This window comes from Dama dama, unplaced genomic scaffold, assembly GCF_033118175.1.
Source record: "Dama dama isolate Ldn47 unplaced genomic scaffold, ASM3311817v1 ptg000096l, whole genome shotgun sequence".
NCBI lineage: Eukaryota > Metazoa > Chordata > Mammalia > Artiodactyla > Cervidae > Dama > Dama dama.
The window spans coordinates 9033048-9040230 of NW_026870910.1; positions in this window are offsets into that span (position 1 = coordinate 9033048).

Genomic DNA, 7183 nt, shown 5'->3' on the forward strand with positions numbered 1-7183 from the left:
GCCTGGTGCACTGGGAAGACCCAGAGGAATCGGGTGGAGAGGGAGGTGGGAGGGGGGATCGGGAATGGGAATACATGTAAATACCTGGCTGATTCATATCAATGTATGAGAAAACCCACTGGAAAAAATAATAAAAATAATAATAAATTAAAAAAAACAATACAAAAAAAAAAAAAAAAGAAAAACATGAAGAGCCTGAAAAGGTGTGAAATATATGAAGAGCTTCCAAAACTGTCAAAAATATGAGGAGCATGAAGCAGTCTGAAAATTAGGAGGAGCCAAAGCGGTGTTGAAAAACATTAAGAGCCTGAAAAGGTGTGAAAAATATGAAGAGCTTCAAAAGGTGTCAAAAATGAGAGGAGCATGAAACGGTCGGAAAAATAGGAGGAGCATGAAATGGTTTTTAAAAACATTAAGAACCTGAAATGGTGTAAAATATATAAAGAGTTCAAAAGGTGTCAAAAATATGAGGAGCATGAAACGGTGTTCAAAAACATGAAAAGCCTGAAAAGGTGTGAAAAATATGAAGAGCTTCAAAAGGTGTGAAAAATATGAGTAGCATGAAACGGCCTGAAAAATAGGAGAAGCATGAAGCAGTGTTCAAAAACATGAAGAGGCTGAAAAGGTGTGAATAATATGAAGAGCTTCAAAAATGTGTAAAATATGAAGAGCTTCAAAAGCTGTGAAAAATATGAAGAGCTTCAAAGCTGTGTAAAATATGAAGAGTTTCAAAAGTGTGAAAAATATGAAGAGTTTCAAAAGGTGTGAAAAATATGAGGAGCATGAAACGGTCTGAAAAATAGGAGGAGCATTAAGCGGTTTTGAAAAACGTGAAGAGACTGAATATGTGTGAAAAATATGAAGAGCTTCAAAAGGTGTCAAAAATATGAGGAGCATGAAACGGTCTCAAAAATAGGAGGAGCTTGAAGCGGTGTTGAAAAACATGAAGAGCGTGAAAAGGTGTGAAAAATTTGAAGAACTTCAAAAGGTGTCAAAAACATGAGGAGCATGAAACGGTCTGGTAAATATGAGGAGCATGAAGTGGTTTTCAAAAACATGAAGAGCCTGAAAAGGTGTGAAAAATATGAGGAGCATGAAGCGGTGTTCAAAACATGAAGAGCCTGATACGGTTTGATAAATATGAAGAGACTCAAAACGTGTCAGAAATATGAGGAGCATGAAACAGTCTGAAAAGTAGGAGGATCATGCAGCGGTTTTGAAAAACATGAACAGCCTGAAAAAGTGTAAAAAATATGAAGAGATTCAAAAGGTGTCAAAAATATGAGGAGCATGAAACGGTCTGAAAAACAGGTCGAGCATGAAGCGGTGTTCAAAAACATGAAGAGCCTGAAAAGGTGTGAAAAATATGAAGAGCTTCAAAATGTGTCAAAAATATGACGAGCATGAAACCCTCTTAAAAATAGAAGGAGGATGAAGCGGTGTTCAAAAACATGAAGAGCCTGAAAAGGTGTGAAAAATATGAAGAGCTTCAAAAGGTGTGAAAAATATGAAGAGCTTCAAAAGGTGTCAAAAATGAGATGAGCATGAAACGGTCTGAAAAATAGGAGGAGCATGAAGCAGTGTTCAAAAAATGCAGAGACTGCAAAGGTGTGAAAAATATGAAGAGCTTCAAAAGGTGTAAAATATATTAGGAGAATGAAACGTTCTGAAAAATAAGAGGAGCATGAACCGGTGTTGAAAAACATGAAGAGCCAGAAAAGGTGTGAGAAAAATGAAGTGCTTCAAAAGGTGTCAAAAATATGAGGAGCATGAAACGGTCTGAAAAATAGGAGGAGCATGAAGCGGTGTTCAAAAACATGAAGAGCCTGAAAAAAGGGGAAAAATATGAAGAGCTTCAAAAGGTGTGAAATACATGAGGAGCATGAAACGGTCTGAAAAATAGAAGGAGCATGAAGCAGTGTTCAAAAACCTGAAGAGCCTGAAAAGGTGTGAAAAACATGAAGAGCTTCTAAAAGGTGTCAAAAATATGAGGAGCATGAAACGGTCTGAACACTAGGAGGATTATAAAACGGTATTCAAAAACATGAAGAGCCTGAAAAGTTGTGAAGAATATGAAAAGCCTCAAAACGCGTCAAAAATATGAGGAGCATGAAACGGTGTGAAAAATAGGAGGAACATGAAGCGGTGTTGAAAAACAAGAAGAGTCTGAAAACGTGTGAAAATATGAAGAGCTTCAAAAATATATAAAATATGAAGAGCTCAAAAGGTGTGAAAAATATGAAGAGCTTCAAAAGTTGTCAAAAATGAGATGAGCATGAAAGGTTCTGAAAAATAGGAGGAGCATGAAGCGGTGTTGAAAATCATGAAGAGCCTGAAAAGGTGTGAAAAATATGAAGAGCTTCAAAAGGTGTCAAAAGAGATGAGCATGAAACGGTCTGAAAAATAGGAGGAGCATGAAGTGGTGTTGAAAAAAATGAAAAGCTTGAAAAGGTGTGAAATATATGGAGAGCAACAAAAGTTGTCAAAAATATGAGGAGAATGAAACGTTCTGCAAATAGGAGGAGCATGAAATGGTGTTCAAAAACATGAAGAGCCTGAAAAGGTGTGAAAAATATGAAGATCCCCAAAACGTGTCAAAAATATAAAGAATAAGAAACGGTCTGAAAAATAGAAGGAGCATGAAGCTGTGTTTAAAAACATGAAGAGCCTGAAAAGGTGTGAAAAATATGAAGAGCATCAAAAGGTGTGAAAAATATGAAGAGCTTCAAAAGGTGTCAAAAATTAGATGAGCATGAAAAGGTCTGAAAAATAGGAAGATGAAGAGCCTGAAAAGGTGTGAAATATATGAAGAGGTTCAAAATTGTGAAAAATATGAAGAGCTTCAAAACGTGTCAAACATATGAGAAGCATGAAACGGTCTGAAAAATAGGAGGAGCATGAAACGTTGTTCAAAAACATGAAGAGCCTGAAAAGGTGTGAAAAATGTGAAGAGCTTCAAAAGGTGTGAAAAATATTAAGAGCTTCAAAAGGTGCGAAATATATGAGGAGCATTAAACGTTCTGAAAAATATTAAGAGCATGAAGCGGTGTTCAAAAACATGAAGAGCCTGAAAAGGTGTGAAAAATATGAAGAGCTTCATAAGGTGTGAAATACATCAGGAGCATGAAACAGCCTGAAATATAGGAGGAGCATGATGCGGTTTTCAAAAACATGCAGAGACTGAAAACTTGTAAAAAATATGAAAAGCTTCAAAAGGTGTGAAAAATATGAAGAGCTTCAAAATGTGTCAAAAATGAGATGAGCAAGAAACGGTCTGAAAAACAGGAGGAGCGTGCAGTGGTTTTGAAAAACATGAAGAGCCTGAAAAGGTGTGCAAAATATGAAGAGCTTCAAAAGGTGTGAAAAATATGAAGAGCTTCAAAATGTGTCAAAAATGAGATGAGCAAGAAACGGTCTGAAAAACAGGAGGAGCGTGCAGTGGTTTTGAAAAACATGAAGAGCCTGAAAAGGTGTGCAAAATATGAAGAGCTTCAAAAGGTGTGAAATACATGAGGAGCATGAAACGGTCTGAAAAATAGGAGGAGCATGACGCCGTGTTCAAAAACATGCAGAGACTGAAAAGGTGTGAAAAATATGAAGAGCTTCAAAAAGTGTCAAAAATTAGATTAGCATGAAAGGGTCTGAAAAATAGGAGGAGCATGAAGTGGTGTTGAAAAACATGAAGAGCCTGAAAAGGTGTGAAATATTTGAAGAGCTTCAAAAGGTGTAAAAAATAGGAGGAGCATAAAACGGTTTGAAAAATAGGAGGAGCATGAACCGGTGTTCAAAAACATGAAGCGCATGAAAAGGTGTGAAAAATATGAAGAGGTTCATAAGGTATCAAAATTAGATTAGCATGAAAGGGTCTGAAAAATAGGGGGAGCATGAAGTGGTGTTGAAAACATGAAGAGCCTGAAAAGGTGTGAATATATGAAGAGCTTCAAAAGGTGTGAAAAATATGAAGAGCTTCAAAAGGTGTCAAAAATGAGATGAGCATGAAACGGTCTGAAAAATAGGAGGAGCATGAACCAGTGTTCAAAAACATGAAGCGCATGAAAAGGTGTGAAAAATATGAAGAGGTTCATAAGGTATCAAAATTTGATTAGCATGAAACCCTTTTAAAAATAGAAGGAGGATGAAGCGGTGTTCAGTAACATGAAAAGCATGAAAAGGTGTGAAAAATATGAAGAGCTTCAAAAGGTGTGAAATACATGAGGAGGATGAAACGGTCTGAAAAATAGGAGGAGCAGGGAGCGGTGTTCAAAACTATGAAGAGCTTGAAAAGGTGTGAAAAATATGAAGAGCTTCAAAAGGTGTAAAAAAAATGAGGAGCATGAAACGGTCTGAAAAACAGGACGAGCATGAAGCGGTGTTCAAAAACATGAAGAGCCTGAAAAGGTGTGAAAAATATGAAGAGCTTCAAAATGTGTCAAAAATATGACGAGCATGAAACCCTCTTAAAAATAGAAGGAGGATGAAGCGGTGTTCAAAAACATGAAGAGCCTGAAAAGGTGTGAAAAATATGAAGAGCTTCAAAAGGTGTGAAAAATATGAAGAGCTTCAAAAGGTGTCAAAAATGAGATGAGCATGAAACGGTCTGAAAAATAGGAGGAGCATGAAGCAGTGTTCAAAAAAATGCAGAGACTGCAAAGGTGTGAAAAATATGAAGAGCTTCAAAAGGTGTAAAAAATATTAGGAGCATGAAACGTTCTGAAAAATAAGAGGAGCATGAACCGGTGTTGAAAAACATGAAGAGCCTGAAAAGGTGTGAGAAAAATGAAGAGCTTCAAAAGGTGTCAAAAATATGAGGAGCATGAAACGGTCTGAAAAATAGGAGGAGCATGAAGCGGTGTTCAAAAACATGAAGAGCCTGAAAAGAGGGGAAACATATGAAGAGCTTCAAAAGGTGTGAAATACATGAGGAGCATGAAACGGTCTGAAAAATAGAAGGAGCATGAAGCGGTGTTCAAAAACCTGAAGAGCCTGAAAAGGTGTGAAAAACATGTAGAGCTTCAAAGGTGTCAAAAATATGAGGAGCATGAAACGGTCTGAACAATAGGAGGATTATAAAACGGTGTTCAAAAACATGAAGAGCCTGAAAATTTGTGAAGAATATGAAAAGCCTCAAAACGTGTCAAAAATATGAGGAGCATGAAACGGTGTGAAAAATAGGAGGAGCATGAAGCGGTGTTGAAAAACAAGAAGAGTCTGAAAACATTTGAAATTATGAAGAGCTTCAAAAATATATAAAATATGAAGAGCTCAAAAGGGGTGAAAAATATGAAGAGCTTCAAAAGTTGTCAAAAATGAGATGAGCATGAAAGGGTCTGAAAAATAGGAGGAGCATGAAGCGGTGTTGAAAATCAAGAAGAGCCTGAAAAGGTGTGAAAAATATGAAGAGCTTCAAAATGTGTCAAAAGAGATGAGCATGAAACGGTCTGAAAAATAGGAGGAGCATGAAGCGGTGTTGAAAATCAAGAAGAGCCTGAAAAGGTGTGAAAAATATGAAGAGCTTCAAAATGTGTCAAAAGAGATGAGCATGAAACGGTCTGAAAAATAGGAGGAGCATGAAGTGGTGTTGAAAAAAATGAAAAGCCTGAAAAGGTGTGAAATATATGCAGAGCAACAAAAGTTGTCAAAAATATGAGGAGACTGAAACAGTCTGCAAAATAGGAGGAGCATGAAATGGTGTTCAAAAACATGAAGAGCCTGAAAAGGTGTGAGAAATATGAAGATCTTCAAAAGGTGTGAAATGCATGAGGAGGATTAAATGATCTGAAAAATAGGAGGAGCATGAAGCGGTCTTCAAAAACATGAAGAGCCTGAAAAGGTGTGAAAAATATGAAGAGCTTCAAAAGGTGTGAAAAATATTAGGAGCATGAAACGGTCTGAAAAATAAGAGGAGCATGAAGCAGTGTTCAAAAAAATGCAGAGACTGCAAAGGTGTGAAAAATATGAAGAGCTTCAAAAGGTGTAAAAAATATTAGGAGCATGAAACTTTCTGAAAAATAAGAGGAGCATGAACCGGTGTTCAGAAACATGAAGCGCATGAAAAGGTGTGAAAAATATGAAGAGGTTCATAAGGTGTCAAAATTAGTTTAGCTTGAAAGGGTCTGAAAAATAGGAGGAGCATGAAGTGGTGTTGAAAACATGAAGAGCCTGAAAAGGTGTGAAAAATATGAATAGCTTTAAAAGCTGTCAAAATATGAGGAGCATGAAATCTTCTGAAAAATAGGAGGAGCATGAAGCGGTGTTGAAAATCATGAAGAGCCTGAAAAGGTGTGAAATATATGAAGAGGTTCAAAATTGTGAAAAATATGAAGAGCTTCAAAAGGTGTCAAACATATGAGGAGCATGAAACGGTCTGAAAAATAGGAGGAGCATGAAACGGTGTTCAAAAACATGAAGAGCCTGAAAAGGTGTGAAAAATGTGAAGAGCTTCAAAAGGTGTGAAAAATATTAAGAGCTTCAAACGGTGCGAAATACATGAGGAGCATTAAACGGTCTGAAAAATAGGAGGAGCATGAAGCGGTGTTCAAAACATGAAAAGCCTGAAAAGGTGTGAAAAATATGAAGAGCTTCATAAGGTGTGAAATACATCAGGAGCATGAAACATTCTGAAAAATAGGAGGAGCATGATGCGGTGTTCAAAAACATGGAGAGACTGAAAACTTGTAAAAAATATGAAGAGCTTCAAAAGGTGTGAAATATATGAAGAGCTTCAAAATGTGTCAAAAATGAGATGAGCATGAAATGGTCTGAAAAACAGGAGGAGCGTGAAGAGGTTTTGAAAAACATGAAGAGCCTGAAAAGGTGTGCAAAATATGAAGAGCTTCAAAAGGTGTGAAATACATGAGGAGCATGAATCGGTCTGAAAAATAGGAGGAGCATGACGCGGTGTTCAAAAACATGCAGAGACTGAAAAGGTGTAAAAATATGAAGAGCTTCAAAAAGTTTCAAAAATTAGATTAGCATGAAAGGGTCTGAAAAATAGGAGGAGCATGAAGTGGTGTTGAAAAACATGAAGAGCCTGAAAAGGTGTGAAATATTTGAAGAACTTCAAAAGGTGTAAAAAATAGCAGGAGCATGAAACGGTTTGAAAAATAGGAGGAGCATGAACCGGTGTTCAAAAACATAAAGCACATGAAAAGGTGTGAAAAATATGAAGAGGTTCATAAGGTTT